General features: G+C 43.3%; 1 protein-coding gene across 6 annotated transcripts in view; it reads right to left on the bottom strand.

Annotated features, from left to right (window-relative positions):
* Positions 1 to 17,107, bottom strand: part of ALPK1 (alpha kinase 1) — a 115,891-nt gene that overhangs the window by 70,873 nt on the left and 27,911 nt on the right. For 2 of the 6 annotated variants that reach the window (XM_040967038.1, XM_040967035.1), the window contains 2 exons: positions 15,527 to 15,590; positions 3,899 to 4,192 (listed from right to left, as the gene is read on the bottom strand). The exons of 2 other annotated variants lie outside the window; for them this stretch is intronic. The gene's annotated coding sequence lies outside the window, so the exon portion shown is untranslated. The remainder of the gene's footprint in view (positions 1 to 3,898; positions 4,193 to 15,526; positions 15,591 to 17,107) is intronic. 2 more of the 6 variants (XM_040967034.1, XM_040967036.1) reach the window with 1 other exon arrangement.

Raw genomic sequence — 17,107 nt, forward strand, 5'->3', positions numbered from 1 at the left:
CAGATATGCAGTTGAACCATGAGTGTCATACCCTTTAGATGACTATGAGCTTCACCTTTGATTTCATTTTCAAAATAAGGTAAAGGCATTATTATTATGATTATGATTATTATTTTGGCCCTAATGTGAACTGGCTGTTGTGGCAGCCTGTCCTGCACCCCATCCTGGTTCTCAGATCTACCATTGGGTGCTATGAACTGGCTCAGTCTGATCCACCCCCAGACCTGACACATATGTGTGCTGGTGGGTACTGTAACCTGGCCTGGTTTGGGCTGCTCCCTCTTTTGTTTCTTGTGCTCACGTTCAGGGACTGTGTCTCAACAGAGGAGTTTCCCAAGCTGCTCTATCAGGTCACTTCCTAATGGCAGCTCTCTCACATCGTGATGGGTCCTTTGCACAGACTGACTTAGTGCAACTCCTGTCCTGGAAGGAACAGTGGGCTTGCCCAACTGAGCCATGCCTATTCCAGCTCTGACTGTTGGGTGTTACAGCTCAGCCACACCTGTTCCACATCCAGACATAGTTCTCACATGGTTCAGTGGGCCAGAGACTTAGCCCAGCCCACCCAGGTTCTCACAAGCACCAATGGGTGCTGGAGTGTAGCCTAGTCTGGCACATCCCAAACACAGTCTACAACCATGCCGAGGAATATTCCATCCATGTCCAGCCCAGTTTGCTACCCCATTCTGGCTTTACCAGTGCTCAAAAGTGGGAACCACAATCCAGTCAGGGTGTCCCCTTAGCTCCCAACCAGGTCGTTTCCCAGCCACAGGTCTTGCTTGTGCTAGTAGTTTCTCTGGCCTGGCCTAGCATAGCCCATCCTCCATCTTGTGTCATCGGATGCTATAGCCTGATCTGTCCCAGCCTGCCCATAGTCCAAATTGTCACTTACAGGTGCTACAGCCTAGCACTGTTCAGTCTGCTCCCATCCCTAGCTCATGCAAACTGGTAGCAGTGATAGCCTAGGTCGGCATGGCCTATACTCCATCCAGGCTACTGCACTTGCCAGGGTGCTGAGGTTTGGCTTGACCCTGCTTGATATATCTCCTTCCAGAACCAACCCACACACTTGCCAATTGGTGGAACTATTTTGTCTGACTGGCACCCAGACCTGATTTACATATTCACCAGTGGGAGCTATGTCCCACCAGGAGTTTCCCAGAGTCCCCATCAAGTCCATTTCTATATCAAGTCTCACATATGCAAGCAGGTGCTAGGTCCTTGCCCGGCATAGTCTGCCCCCTCTGTCTCAGCATTTGTATGAACTGGTGGATGCTGCAATCTGGTCTGCGCAATGCCATAATTTTGGATGCACCTATGGGTGCTTCAGTTTGGACCAGCTGGGCCTATTTCCATCCCTAGTACTCATGAGAGTCAGAGGGTTCCATGGTCATGCCTAGCTCAGCCCAGCTCTTCAGCAAACCAATGGATATTGCAGTTCCACAAGGGTGGGCCCACATGCCCTGACCACCATGAATCTGCCCCAAGACCTGATTCTCTTGGCATGCTGGTTAGTGTCATGGTCCATCCAGACATGGTCCACCCCATGCCTGACTCTTACTAGTGGGCCTGGGGGGAGGGCCTAGTGAAAGTTATTGGGGGTTGCTCTGACTAAGCTGCAGTTCTGACTGATGTATGTTAAGTCCGAGTGTGTAGTATGCTGTGCTGGTCTTGGCCTCAACATCCATTGGTTTACTTAGGAGATGGGGCTAGGGAAAGAACAGACCAACCACCAGTGTGTGTGTGTGTAGGCTAATGTAGGTGACAGTCTGAGACAAATCCATTACTGGCAAGCACATACAAGAGTCATGTCTGGCATCACCTCAGATGAGGTCTCTTTTGGGATCCTACCAACTAAACCGCTGAAATCAGAATTGTAACTATGGGAAGAATTGCAGGATCTATGGTTTGACCTGGAGTGTATGTGTCAGAGCTGGGCCTCCTCAGTGATTTAGATGGAGTAGTGGATGGCATGTCCAGATGCACATGGAGGATATGGCAGTCCACTGGGACCAGCAGAGGATATCTGGCATCATAACAGAATATAGAGGGCAGAAAAATTGGACAACTATCCCAGCCAAGTATTGACAGCAACGATCTGTGCAAATCAAGATTCTAAGGTAGATTGTGTCAGTCCATGGACCTTGGAGGGATTTCCTTTTCCTTGGAGCAGCAAGATCTGACAGCATTTCAGAGCTATCTAAATCACTTGAGCAGAACTCTTAGAGAACGCTCCACGTCAGGTGACCCTGGGTTGGCTGTTCCCAATCCCGGGTATGGAGGCAATTGTGAGGTTGAGTGTGTCTTCTTTCCTTGTCTCCTTCCTTTCTCTGGATACAGGAAGAAGAAAAAGAAAATTTGCAAACAGTAGTTTCATCCAATTTGCCCTAATTTTCAGCCCTTCCCCCGCCTGATCAACCAGGTAAACATTATCAAGAATACGGGCCCGGAATGGTGGCACAGTGGTTAAGGTCCTCGCCTTGCACGCCCGGGATTCCATATGGGCGCCGGTTCTATCCCAGCAGCCCCGCTTCCCTTCCAGCTCCCTGCCTGTGGCCTGGGAAAGCAGTCGAGGACAGCCCAAAGCTTTGGGACCCTGCACCCGCATGGGAGACCCGGAAGAGGCTCCTGGCTTCGGATCGGCATAGCACCGGCCGTTGCGCTCACTTGGGGAGTGAGTCATCGGACGGAAGATCTTCTTCTCTGTCTCTCCTCTCTGTATATCCGCCTTTCCAATAAAAAAATAATAAAAATAAATCTTTAAAAAAACATTATCAAGAATAAAAATAAAAATAAAAAAGGATATCCTGATTATTTTAAGAGAGAAGCTAGGAAATTCCATAAATGAAAATGAAGTTCTTTGCTGCCTCCAGGGCAGGATTTCCAGCCTTTGGACCACCAGATCAACAGGAGGGAAACTGGATGCCCACACTTTGTCTTCTCTTTGCCTCTCTTGCTCTTGTGCTCCACCCTGTCCAGTTCCCTGCAGCTGCATGTGTTTACCAAACCTGATTGTGCAAGAAAGTGCAAAGAGAGTGTTCCGGGTCATGAATGGGTTACCTGCCGGTCTCAGGAAGAAAGAGGAGGAAAAAGAAAAGGCCTTCATCGCCAGGACTGCTGCACATACTCTCCGGCTACAGTTACCCACTCCGTCAGCTACAGTGACACTTGACTCATTGTGAGGTTGGCCCCCTTGGCTACAAGAGCCACATCTCAGGTCAAGGTGAGTCAAGCCTGCCATCTGGTATTGGCTCCAGGCTTCTGCACTGATTACTTAAAAGTGGTAGTTCCAAGAGAGTTTTCCATGCATTTCTACACACCAGGTGAGAGATCACTGACATACCCAGTCCATATGTTTCCCAGATCCAGAGCCAACACTATGCTAGCAGGCATTTGTAGCGCACGAAGAAAGATTTTGTAAGCTTTCAAAGGCCTTCATTTTGTTTTTACAAAGACTTATTCTTATATTTGAAAGGCCAGGCTTGGGCCAGGCTGAAGCTAGGAGTGTGGAACTTTATCTAGGTCTCCTGTGTGGTTGGCAGGGACCCAAACACCTTGGGTCATTTTTTGTTGCTTTGCCAAATGCATTAGCAGGGAGCTGGGTAGACAGTAGGGCAGCAGGTGCTCCAACTGGCATTCAGAGAAGATGTGGGTATTTTGGACAGTAGCTTAACCCACCACACCTCAGCACTAGCCCCAGGGCCTTCGATCTGATGTGTGCTCTCTAGGATACAGTTATACTGTGCCCAAACTTAAGGTAAACAATTTTAGTCACAATGGTGAAGAGGAGGGAAGCAGCTGACTCCCGAAGACACCTATGCAAGAGATTAGAATAATAGTTTAGGGTCTCAATTTGTCCTCAGAACATGTGGTCACTTGGTTTTCCCTTAAATCATACCAGAATTCTGGAGAAATGCTTGAGAAGAATGATGTCATTGGAAAAGAATGCATTCATCTTCAGAAGCAGATACGTAGACCAGCACTTCAGACAGCAGTCAAGGCGCTGCTTGATTGCCTGATTCCTCTGTTAGGGTGCCTGGATCCAACTCTAGCTTCCTGCCAATACACATTCTGGGAGGCAGCAGGTGAATGCTCAGTAGAGTCTTTCCCTCTCGTGTGAGAGGCCCTACTAGAATTCTTGGGTTTGGCCTGCTCAGGCCCATCCAGCTGAGGTAGCATTTAGACAGTGAACCTGGAAGACAGGAAAATATTCTTACTTTCTCCTCATTCTCTCCCTCTGCCCTTTTTCTCCATCTTTCAGAAAGGCAAAAAATTTAAAAAGAGTAGAAATGAAGCCACCTTGATGATTTGGTCTGCTCAGTTTCCTCTTCTGACAGAGGCAGTAGTTAAAGGATGACTCTCCCAGGGTTTGGTAACAGTCAGTAATCTGTGTAGCATGGAATAAATGCATCACAGGTAACAGATATTGCTCCCTAAATTCAGAAATAAATTTTAAGTTTTGAAGTCCCCACAAGGTCTTATCTGATTTGAATTACATTTCGTTGTTAGCGTTGTATACTGTTCAGCTTTTTAAGAAGGGACATTGCTTGGCCACGCAAAGCCTTCGGGTTCTTGATATTTTTCCCAAAGTTGTGTAATCATGGGATTATCCTCCATATGATTCTTCAGACCCACAGCCCATTAGTGAATAGAAATCAGCTTGAGGATTGGGCTATTCTAATCAGTTAGACATTCTCCAGGAAAAAAGGGGTGAATTTTATTTTATTAGTATTATTTTTTAAATAAAGAAAGAGAACCTCAAGCCCAGCCAAGAAAGTTCAATCAGCTCTTTGCCTCCAGGCAATCAGCTGGGTTCGCAGGGAGGTGTCGGAAGCAGCAGGCCTGAACCGGTGGAGAGGCAAGAGTGTCTAGCGATTAGCCATCCGACAGAAGCAGCCACAACCCCTCATCTTCTCCTTGGCGCTGAGACACACACAAAGCCCTTTATTTATTTTATACTTAAAATGTCAAAGGCGCCCAGGGGGTGGGCCTCTAGACTGAGGATTGGCAGACCACACTTCAGGGCTGACATAATAAAAGTCCACCGTGTGGCTGTGTGATCCACACAGCGTGTGCTTGTCACCAGCAGCCGACGGGCCTTGGCAGGGAGCCTCCCGCTGGCTTGGGAACAAACACAGACCTGCATGTCCTTGGGAAGCTGCCACTGGGCTGAAGAACGTGCGATGGCTACCCTTGGAGGGCGCCAACGCCGACATGTCCTGCACGGGACCACCATTCTCACACAAACTACTCCAATACCCTGGCAAGCCGGCAGTGCCCAGCCACAATGAACAAGGATCCTCTCACACCTGTGTGATCTTTAGGAGCCCCAACCACCAAGGGGTCTCCTAAGAAAAGGCAGCCTGGTTATTTGTTGGCTTGTTTCTTGAGCAGACTCCTAAAACATCCCAGGGTGTGCACAGAGACACAGAATTTTGACCACAGCTGTCTTAACAGCCAAAAAAAGACTTGCTTAGAAACCCAGGCCGACCCCTGCTCGCTCTTTCTCCGTCACCTGCAGCTCTCGGGCCTTATTTCATAAGACTGCTTTGGAAAATGAGTACAGTTTGAGACGGGTAGGATTCTATACTTTCTATAAGAGTTCTGTTACCGAGTAAAATTTGTTCAGTCACGGAGCAAATGTGCTCAGAGCATCAATCACCTGATTGGGGCGAGGACTCGATTGTTTTTCAAGCTACCCCACTTACTTTCTTTGGTAGCTCCTCAAGCGGAAGAACTCTCATTTTCTCCTTTCTCTAACAAGGAGGGTGGTGATCGGAGACTCAGTGTTAAGGCTAGTCTTTGCTTTTAGCTAATGAAGGAATAGTTGCCAGTGTGAAGCTAACAGTGATACTGAATATTTAAGAGAGAGAGAGAACTGAAACAGCCAAGTGAAACATTTCAGCTCTATTTCTGACCAGAGTCATTTGTTTTTTACTCTTTATTTTCAACTTAAAAGTTTAGAACATAAAATAGGATGTATTGTATTTGCAAGCTCCTCAGTGGTGGTTAAGCATTTACTGAGTAACCATCTCACACGGTACTTGGCATTTTTGGAAGTTACCAGAGAAACAGAGCAAATGTTTCCAACCCTAAAAGACAACCTCTCCAGGGAAGCAAGTGTTAAGTAACTTATGAAAAATTCCAGAGCAGTATATTGACCCGCAAGAACGAGCTCACTGAAATCTAGACAAGTTGGAGAATTCATCCTGCCTTTCCTAGAATTATAGAAAATAAACCATTGATGATTTGATTGACAACAAAAACAGACAAACTGGAATGATTGTCTTGCTTTTGCAAGAGTATAATGAAAGTAGCAAGAAATACAGTCTTCATGTTAAGATAAAGAAAGTCAACTGTTGAATGATTTCTTCAAAGTCAAGCATCAACTCACTAAAATTATGCACCAGGAGTTGGACACAAGCCTGTCAACATCTAATCCATTGTGATTTTATATAACACAACTCTGTGTCTTGGTTTTTGTGTGAAAGAAACTAACCACCACAGCGTTGATTGTATGGCAGAATATCACACAGCGGTCTATTTAAAAAACACACAGCCAACAACTCTTAGGCTTCATTCTCAAATTTTAATGCATTGAAGTAGCAGCTGCTATATTTTTCTAAAGCCAAAGCATACCAGTTTTGACCTTATTCAAGTTATACTGTAATTCCAGAGGGACCAGTGAAGGGGAAGGAGAGAAATGATGAGGTCTGAGATGATTACACTTACAGATTAATCCTGACAGGAAGCCAATGTAAGTCCTCCCAGGAGGCCTGACATAGTCAGCTGAGAAGTGAGGTGGTCATGTATGAGCACAGTGTATTTTTCCAGTTACAGTCAACATTTTAATAGCTTTAAATGAAACACTCTTTTCTTGGTAGCAAGGTTGTGTGTCTTTTTTTTAAAATAAAAACTGTTGTTATCTCTTCCTCCCATGTTGGTTACATGTGAAATTCTCCTCTACTCTTTTTGCTGCTAAATGGAAGCTTGTCTTGCTTTTATATCATAATGGAAAAACAGTGGGCACTTGTACACAAGCATTTTCGGTACTGAAATCTTCAGCATCCCCACCTGGGCAAAGATGCACCAAAGTTGGTGTCATGGCCCCTGAGCCATTTCATTTTCATCTGTTATATCTGGTGACCTTCCACATACAATTTCATGTGGGCCAATCAGTTTGAAAACACTTATCTAAATGAACCAATGAAAGTGGAGTAGGAGTAGAATCCTGATGGTCTTTTAATTTTCAGCAAGGTGACAAATTTTCATTTTCAAAGATAATATCACATGCCATTATACATGCCAATCACATATATCCACTGTATTGTCTTCACCGAAGATTCTTCATCAAGTTGATATGCCATGAAAGCAACACAGCTAACGGGTAACATGAGAGCCAAATCATAACTTTCCCTTAAACAGAAAAACATGGTCTCTGTCTTCCCATCAGTACTGTTAAGTCACAGTAAATGACACTAGAGAATCGGTGGTAACTTTTAAGGTGAGATTCTGGTATTGTGTCTATACTTAAAAGGAGTTCAGATATCTTAGGATGCACTCTGAAGTATTTACAGATGAAATTCAATGAAGCCTGAGACTTGATGCAAAATAATCTGAGGCACAGCAGTGGGGAGAAAGGAGAGGAATCAATTAGACAATACTTGCTATGGCTTGTTCAGTGTTGAGGCTAAGTGAGAGTAGATGAGGATTGTTTTTTTCTGTATACTTGGTGCTTTTGCACATACTTGTAATTTTTACCAGTAATTTTTGTGAGTATTCACTTTTCAGAACAACAAGTGAAAAAGTGTGGTCTCTGATGACACCTACGAAGCAAAAAAATTCTTCTAAAACGATCCATCTGGTCTCTAGTGCAGATTGCCAATAAAATCAGGCTTTAGCCTCCTGAAGGTGACTACTGTGCTGAGGAGTGAAGCTACCGCTTCATTCAGTTCTGTAATTAAGCCCTGGCTCTGCGCTTTTGAAGTATCTGCTTAATGTGCTCCCAACAGCACATTGTGTTTTAATCAGAATCCCATTCCGCCTGCATCTCCATCATACAGTGCTTCTCAGAGTAGCCTGCGGCTTTAGCAGTCCTGTTAGCAGGGGCTGAGAGAACATAACTCAAGTTTAATATTATAAACAAGGTGCTAGCAAAAAGTTAACTGTGACGCAAAAATAATCATATCATATACTTCAAAGCCATCACTACGGGTAAATAAGCACTGTCTGTAAAACCTCCGAGGAGCACGCCCCCTATTAACACCGCCATGGAAAACGGGATGCTACAGCAGTGAGGGTGCATGGCAGCCATGCCTGCTCGTTCACCAACTAACACAATTCTATTATTCCACTCCTGACGGGAAAGAAAGTTAAACAACTGAAAACAGAAACTCTAATCTGTAGGGAAGAAAAATCTCCAGCCTCATTTCTCCTTAAAAAATTTTTTTTAAACCAGGAAAATTTAAGCTGACTGAAATGCTACAAGTTTCTAAACCAAGTTTACCAGTATTTTAAATCCATAGTTCATGCTCACAGATACAACCGAAAAGTAGGATGAGGAGGAAAAGCAATATTTGCATAAATGTTTCTATATTTTAGGCACTACGCTGGGAACCTCATATGCAAAGCCTTAGCACGGAGGTTTTATTCCCACTTTAGAGATAAGTAAGTTGAGGGTTATAAGCACATGCTAAACAAGACGTGTATTTAGAATTTCAAAGAGATCTTAGACCTTAAAAAGATTCCTGGAAGACCTTGGTAAAGCTCTCAGATTTCAAAAAAAAAAAAAAAATCATAGATATCTGAAGGTATTTCATAAAGTTTGTAGGGAAATGGAGTTAAGAGATCAGTTTTCTTGGTCCAAAAGTTTTGAAATGCATGCATGCATGAAGTTCACAGAAAATGGGTGTTATGAGAAAAACCATGCATGAATCTCAAAATTATATGTGTACACTACACACAAACTCTTTCACTTTCCTTTTGAATCAAAATTTTAACCTAGTCTGGTCTAGTAAAGTAAATTGAATTTCAACATTTAACTGTTCCAGAAAGAGACAGCTGAAAAGTCCAAAGGCCATTTGCGTTGGCCAATCTGACTATTTTCCTGCTAGAAAGCACATTGGTTACTACCGAATTCTCCCTGGACTTCAACTAGCAGTAATGCAGGCTGGAACAAGCTTTTCTGTCCCGTCCCACCACAGCTTCTCCAAGTGCGGGGGAGTTTTGTCTTATAACAGATAATTAAAGACATGGCCGTGCCACTTGCTAGGATTTCAGTCTTTCTCTTTCACCTCATATAAAAGAAGAAACTTTAAAGATTAGATTTTTTCCCCTTCTTTTTCTAAAGCTGGATGTACCAACTGGCATCGGCTGTATTAAAATCGGGAGAAACCTCAATGAAAAAGCCTCTCTCGGAAGGCAGGCTTTCTTGTTAATATGCACCAACATGAAAGGCTTTCTTTTCATCCTATACAACTACAGTGTGTGTAAATTGCAGGGGGCTCATTGGCATAAACCTCTGCTGCGACCTCTGAGGTAAACTGGATTTACATTACTTTCTGACAAGAATTAAATGAAGGCCTTGTGGATATATGAACAGCCTTCTAGGCTGCAACAGATGGGCATCAATGTGTTCCCTAGGAAAACTATCAGTGACATCTGGGTCCTCCAAATTCTGGTGGTCTCAGCCAATTACCGGGGGAGGGTGGGGGGGGGGTCGAGGGAGGCCACCGCACAGCCCCCAGCCAAAACCGAGGCAGAAGTGTTTGTGTTTGGAGATGGGATCAGGCTGGCCAGGCGGCAGCGAGGTTAGCACTTCATTGTTATCATTCAAATGGAGAATGTGGCTTACAAGCTATTTGTATACCGCAGTGAGGGTACTATGATTTTTCTCATTTGACCGGAGGAGATGGCCCTCTCCTGCAGCTGATATCATATTTCAGGGCCGTCTCTTTGGGACTGGGGTTTGCTTTTGTCTCCTGCAAGGCGGGCGGAGGGTGTGCTGTCTGCCGGTTTTCTGTAGCGCATTCATATGTCGCGGAGCAGGTGAACTCTAAGACAAAACAAAACTCGTTCTCCAACATGCTGTTCCTCCAAAATCTATCGCTCTCCTCCTCCACTGTGGTGTTTACTGACTTCACAAAGAAACCAAAAACCGAGGCTTCCTGGCTAAAGCAAAGGCAACAGAACGTCAGAGAGCCTTAATGAAGCAAAGGATGGAGGGAGACGGCATAGCCGGTGAACCGTGAACTCCACTTCTGAGCTTACCCGGTTAAGCTGTGTCTAACATGCAAGGCAGGGGGAAGCTGTGGAAACTGAGGCAGAGGACAAGATTCCTCTTTGGCAACTCTCTTTTTCTTGGCTGTCTTGGCCCATTTGCTTGGACTGTGTAGGAAAAGTGACCAACCACGGGGAGACTAACGGAATGGGAGCGGAGCTAAGAACTAAGTTTCACTTTTTCAGGTACCAGGAGGAACCAGAAGGCCTAGTCAGCTACTTCAAATCCTAAGTCTTCTAGGTGCTAGCACTGAAAACAATAGCCTGGCATTAAGGTAGCCAAGTATGAATACTGGATGTATCACATCATGAGATAATGCACAAATCACTTAGCTTCTTTTAGTCTCATTATCCTTGTCTATAAAATGAAGCTAACAATGGCAGACCGAGTGAGGATGTGATGGCAGCATGGAATATGCTTATCCTGGGTTGATGGGATGAATGTTGATTACCTAAGGATAGAGTTCTGATCTTCTCAACTAGTGTTTCAAAGTGAAAGCGATTGTACTATGCTAGTTTTTGCAAAATCAGAAAGTAATTATCTCAAAAGCAATCTTTATTACTTTTAAGAGCCTAAGGTTGTACTTTAAAATTATGATTTCCTCCAATGTAAAGGAGTCTGAAATTATGATCTGCTGAAATGAACTTACTATCAAAAATATCTGGATATTTATAAATTACCAACTAGACTCAATAAACAGGCAAAATAAAACATCCAGATTCTCTTTCCCTGCCCCCCCCCCCAACACAATGAAATTAGGATGTTTGGTTTTATCGCTTTTTCTAATTGCGGAACTGTTATTGATCTGCCTTACAGGGTTTTGTACGTGGCAAGCTTTAGAAAGCAAGGTTAAGGTGACACTTTGGATGCCAGCTATCCAGACTTTGTGCTAAGTGTTATCACACTGTGATCTCATGTGAGTTGTTGCTGTTGTTGCTTTTAACACCACAGCACCAAAGGAAGGTGAAAGGGCAGGTGGATTTCCTACCAAGAGAACCTTTCTCCACGCCAAGGATGTTCCTCCAACTACATTTTAAAAGTGCGTTTAGGGAATCTTACCCTATGACTTTCTGTGCCATTTGCTGGTCTAAAGACTCACTTGTAAGACCTTCAGCAAGCAGAGCCCCCACACAGTGTAAGACTGCTCCTAGAGGAAGCCAGACTGTTGTTCCACGAAGAAATCTCTTGGTCTTTCACCACAATCTTCCTTCACTGGCCTGGGAAACCCACCGACCCAAGGTTGAGAGTGAAGGTCACCCCAAGCCCCATTTTTGTACAAATTGTGAAGGTTTGTCTTTCTTAAGTAGCAAAACCAAGTATAACTTTGTCTCCTGTTGGTAGCAGCATAGCTGTGTTGAGCAATACACAGCAGAAGGGCCTTTGTCACACAGAGATTCAGAAAAAACCAATGGCAAACAAAAGCACCTGTTGTTTCCTTCTTGTAATGACCTTAGAAGTGACCAGTTGTCTGCATGTCGCCCACACTCCTCCTGAGGCCTTTCCCAACATACCAGCTCACACATCATTATTGGATGTAAAAGGAGAATAATTGAGGAGAGATCAATAAATTTAAAAGCTCTTTAAGGAAAGACATAATGAATTTGGTACAGCACATATTTTTAGATCAAAGATGCCTTTGAAGTGACAAAACCCTAATCCATAAACTACCAAAGCACTTCCTTTCTTTCCCAAACTGCTTGTTGTCAAATAAAATGGAAGTTAAGGAAATTATCTTTATCTGAAAATGGCCAAAAGAAGCCATCACCTAATGACAGCCTTGTCACAAGTGACAATTGGGGAAATTGTCAGGAAGGCCAGGCCTAACAAGCAGAGGAGTGGGCTTGCTGTTTGCACTAATCTGGCCGTGCAGCCCCCACACACAATCCCAGTCAGCTTGCTGAGTGGAACAGCGAGGGCTTTGTCAGTGTTAGCAGAGACTGGAAAGACTGTTCTTTCATGAATATGTATTGCCATCCCTCCGTGTCCACAGAGACAAACCACTCCAAACCGAGATGTAACACACACACACACACATACCTCTGACCAACAAAAAAACCCAAGAGGGCCTAAGCTACTCAGTCGAGTGTAGTGAAATGCTGGTAACTAATGAGAGATCACGCGTTGGAAATGGAGCCAGAGGCACCCTGCTCCATGTGTTTGCTGGGATCTTTATTTCCCAGCAATTGAGATGAAATCTGTAGGGAGCTTTCAATCTTTGGGAACCACGTGCGTAGATTCAGAGATGCTACACCTCGTTACATGGATTGCAAATCACATGCCTTACAATGGACTCATCGTCCCAATGCCAAATACGCTCCACAGCTCTAATTCTCAAGTGAAAACAACTCTGAGATGAAGTGCATGTGCAGTTTTAAGAAACGAATCAAAGCTCATGTCGGGTTCTGACCAAGTGGCAGAAACACCAACCAGCTGATTACGATCCTGACAGCATTTTGCAGTTTTGGGCAGATGAACCTTGTGGAGGCTGAAAGTGAAAACTGTAAATAAGGAATCTAAAGGGAAAAGAACCAAACACACTCCCCTTTAAGATCCTAATAACAGTCTCATTTTCAAAAATCCGTATTACATGAATAAATGCTATGACTAGTCTTGGGTGTAGGTCTGGTAAAATATATAGATGCATACTTTTAATTACCGAACTTAGAGTTTTCTGCTGTCATTGAGAGTTTAGACTGAAAGTGCACCTGTGTGTGAGTGTATACAGATCTGTACTCAATTTCCCATTTTATAGAGGCAGATATGTAAGCAGAAAAGTATAAGGTTGTTGCTTTTTTGCCTTTCCTTCTGATATGATAAAGTTGGCTTGCCCACTGTGCGAGAGACAAAGCTGAGTTTTGAAGGGTTTTGATATTACGCAATGTTTGTCATAGACATTAGCATTTCATTAGCATAGCCTGCTCTACATGAAATCCAGCGTTGAATGGTCCCAGCACACTAAAGCTAATCCTCTTTAAAGAGCTACAGGCTATATTACATGTGGTCACAGCAGCCGCCTTGCCATTGCTGCCTCGCTTTGAAGACGATGAACAGAGTTCTGTCTGTACTCGGCCTCGTAAACCACTGCTCTCTGTGCTGTGAGATTCTTCTGTTTTCATCAAGGAGGCCGCACTCCCCGTCAGCGCTCTGAAGGCTGGACTGCACTTGAAGGCGCGATGTTATGCTGCTTTCACTTGTTACTGAGTGTCTATCCAGTCTTTTCAACTAAGATGAAAATGAACTGTATCTAAATATTTTTGGTCCTTTGATGAGGATCAAGTGCTCGCTGTGTCTTCTGCCCAAGGAATCGGATTCTGGATACTCAGGGAGGAGAGCCGATGATTGTCACAGGCCTTTCTTGGCACCCGCCTTATTTTTCTGGGATGGCGTTAAACATTTAGAAGCAGGATTCTTGGGCCGTTCACTTTCCCACAAGGATAACTAGGTTGAGGCTATCTCAATCAGCAGCGGATAAATAATTCAGGGATCTGGTTTCAACAAAAAAAGAGCAGCCTAATTTTTTTTTTAAGATTGAAAATGTAGGCAATTTAAAAAAAATCAAAGAAAAATAAATGGAGTAGTGACATTCCTAAAGTATTTTGATTTTTTTAAAGGACACTGTTACATTAGAAATAAAATTGATTTTGCCTTTCTCATTTTATGGTAACTAACTTACAAACAAGTAATCAGTTTATAAATTGTTTGTAATTTACTTTAAACCCCATGTAGCAAATTATCCTACAATTCCAAAGCCAGAGACACCTTTCTCATGCCAAATAATAACTTTTTATTCAATCACGAACATCTAAATCTTATCATATTGTTTATTTTTGCCTTAATTCCCAGGAAACTCAGCCAGGCCTTGTGCTTAGCTCCCACAGGGAATCCCTTCTTTGCATAATATTCTAAAAGTCATCCAATATAGACCGACCCTCCGTTACTTGGCCCCTGTTCTTTCTTCACGGTGTGACAGTTTGAGACACATCTGCATCTCTTGTTGTAGAAACGTGCACATGCTTTAAAGATAGGTTAAAGTATATTTTCAAATAATGCTCCTTACTTTATTTGCTCTTTTCGTCCCTCATATTTGTTACAGACGCTTAGTGGCACAATGGAGAGCACTCAGGCTTGGGACATTTTTGCCTACTTTGCTGAGGTACCGATGAGCTTCACTTCACTGCTTGCTGAAGCTTCACCAGCAGCCAGGTGGGAAAGGGACTTTATTGGAAATTCAGGAGATGAACACAGGCGAAGAACTGCCTGTCCTGTTGATTTGTTTGATTCAACCAGGATCAGAGACAGAGCAGCAGACCCTAACAAGCAATGCAGGAACACAGTGAATTTCACAGACCAGACCTCCAGAGCTACATCAGGCACCATTTTGTGTAGGAAGGCAAAGGCTTTGGGTCAGGACTTGCATGCAGTAAGCTAGGAATGAATTCATTTCTGGCTCAGTGCATTGCACTGACATGGCATCCTACAGATTCCACCCAAAATAGGTCTGGGTGGCCCCCAAACCTAACGGCCAGCAGATCCAGAACTCCACGAGTTAATCAGGTGAGGTGCCATTTTGTACAGTGTGCCAAAAGTTTTAAGACTGAAGGGACAACAGTGAGCTATGCATGTGCTGAGCTGGGGGTGAACTCACTTCCAGCTCAGTGCATTGCACTCATCCCTCCATGAAAATAATACAGATTTTGGCATCCTATGGATCAAAATAGGTCTGGATGGCCCTCAGATCTAACTGTGATCAGGTTCCGGTAAGATCAGCACCACCAACAACACAGTTATTTAGGACACTTGGTATCTCCCTAATCCTGGGAACTGTTAAAATCAGAAGTGGGAGAAACGTTGTACAGACAGTGGTGCAGCCACAGCATGGGGTCACAGGAGGTAGAATGCTGAGTCAGGCACTGGGGCTACAAAGACCGTGGTGAAAGTCTAACATAAAAGCCCCAAAATGAAACTCACCAGAGGGAATGGCACAAGTGATTGCAAATAAAGAACCAGGTACCAAACACAGCCAGTAAAAGTGACCTGTGGGTGACACGGTATAGAAACTTGCCCTAACAAGAGAAATCTAATAACCAGAAGTACAATGACCAAGAGCAAAAGTAGAGGTGGAGTCACAATGAATATTACTGAAGACTCCCCTGAAAAGCTGCCTTTGCTAACCTCAGAGTTAACTGAAGAATACATTGAGACAATGGCAGAAATAAAATTCAGAAAACTCCTTATAAAGCTTCTTACCAACAATGAGAAGCACGAGCACGTGCAGGAATTTAAGAAGTATGTCACACAGGAAATAGCAACACTGAAACAAAATGAAGTCAAATTATTAAAAAATGAAGGATACAATGGAGCAAATTAAAAATTCAGTGAAGTCTCTATAATAGAATGAATGAGGCAGAAGAAAGAATCTCAGAATTGGAAGATATTTCTTGTGACAATAGTATACAATCAAAAAGCTGGGAGAGGAACTGAGTCAAACTAAGACAAATATTCAAGAATTAAGGGACTGGGCCCGGTACTACTGGCTAAAGTCCTTGCTTTGCATCTGCCAGGATCCCATATGGGTACCAGTTCTAATCCTGGAAGCCCTGCTTCCTATCAAGCTTCCCTGCTTGTGGCCTGGGAAAGCAGTTGAAGACAGTCCAAAACCTTGGGAACCTGCACCCCTGTTGGAGACCTTGAAGAAACTTCTTGGTCCTAGCTTCAGATCAGATCAGCTCTGGGTATTGCAGCCACTTGGGGAGTGAATCAGTGGATGGAAGATCTTCCTGTCTCTCCTCCTTTCTGTATATCTGACTTTCCAATAAAAATAAAAATAAAATAAATCTTTTTTTATTGTTATTAACATTGTATTATGTGATACAGTTTTATAGGCACTGGGGATTCCCCCCACCCCTCCCATATCCCTCCCCTCATAGTGGATTCCTCCACCTTGCTGCATAACCTCAGTTGAAGTTCAGTTGAGATTCCTTCATTGCAAGCATATACCTAACATAAAGTCCAGCATCTTATTGTCCAGATAAGTTCAGTGGCCTCTTGGGGAGACCTTCTCTGGTCTGAAGGTAGAGCTAACAGAGTAAAGTTCCGGTCAGTTAAAAGCCCCAACAAAACATCAGCATCAATATACAACGTTATGGAATTAATTGACATAGTATTGAGTAAACAATATGTTAAAAATAATGCAAGTTCGATTCTTCAAAACATCTAGGTTGAGACAGTATCAATGACAGGTTCAAAAAATAACAAACCATTAAGCAAAAATTACAGGTTAAATCAAGGCAAACATGTGGTATCTAACCTTTTGGGCTTCACTCATTTCCCTTAGCATTGTAGTTTCCAGTTGGGCCCCTTTAGCCACAAAGAACTGCATTTTGTTTTTTTTAATAGCTGAGTAGTATTCCATGGAGTAGATGAACCAAAGCTTTCTTATCAAATAAATCTTAAAAAAAGAATTAAATGACACATTAAAAGGCCAAATATAAGAGTTATGGGAGTTCCAGGAGGCACAAAAAGAGAAACTGGGTTTAAAGTTGTATTCAACAAAATAATATAGGAAAACTTCCCTAACCTGGAGAAAGAATTGGGAAACAGAATATAGGAAAGGCACCGAACTCCCACCAGGGTTGACCAAAAGCGATCTTCACCACAAAACATGATAATCAAGCTCTCTTCAATAAAATCAGGTATTAATAACAATGTAGCATAAGCCTAATAAAATGAAATACAAGAAAAAGACCCTTAAAAGTGCAAGTGAAAAAAAAAAATCAATTGACATGTAGAGGAATGGCAATCAGGCTCAGACCGCACCTCTCAGAGGAA

The sequence above is a fragment of the Ochotona curzoniae genome, unplaced genomic scaffold, assembly GCF_017591425.1.
Source record: "Ochotona curzoniae isolate NIBS_2020 unplaced genomic scaffold, NIBS_Ocur_1.0 scaffold_4506, whole genome shotgun sequence".
In the NCBI taxonomy this organism is placed as follows: Eukaryota; Metazoa; Chordata; class Mammalia; order Lagomorpha; family Ochotonidae; genus Ochotona; species Ochotona curzoniae.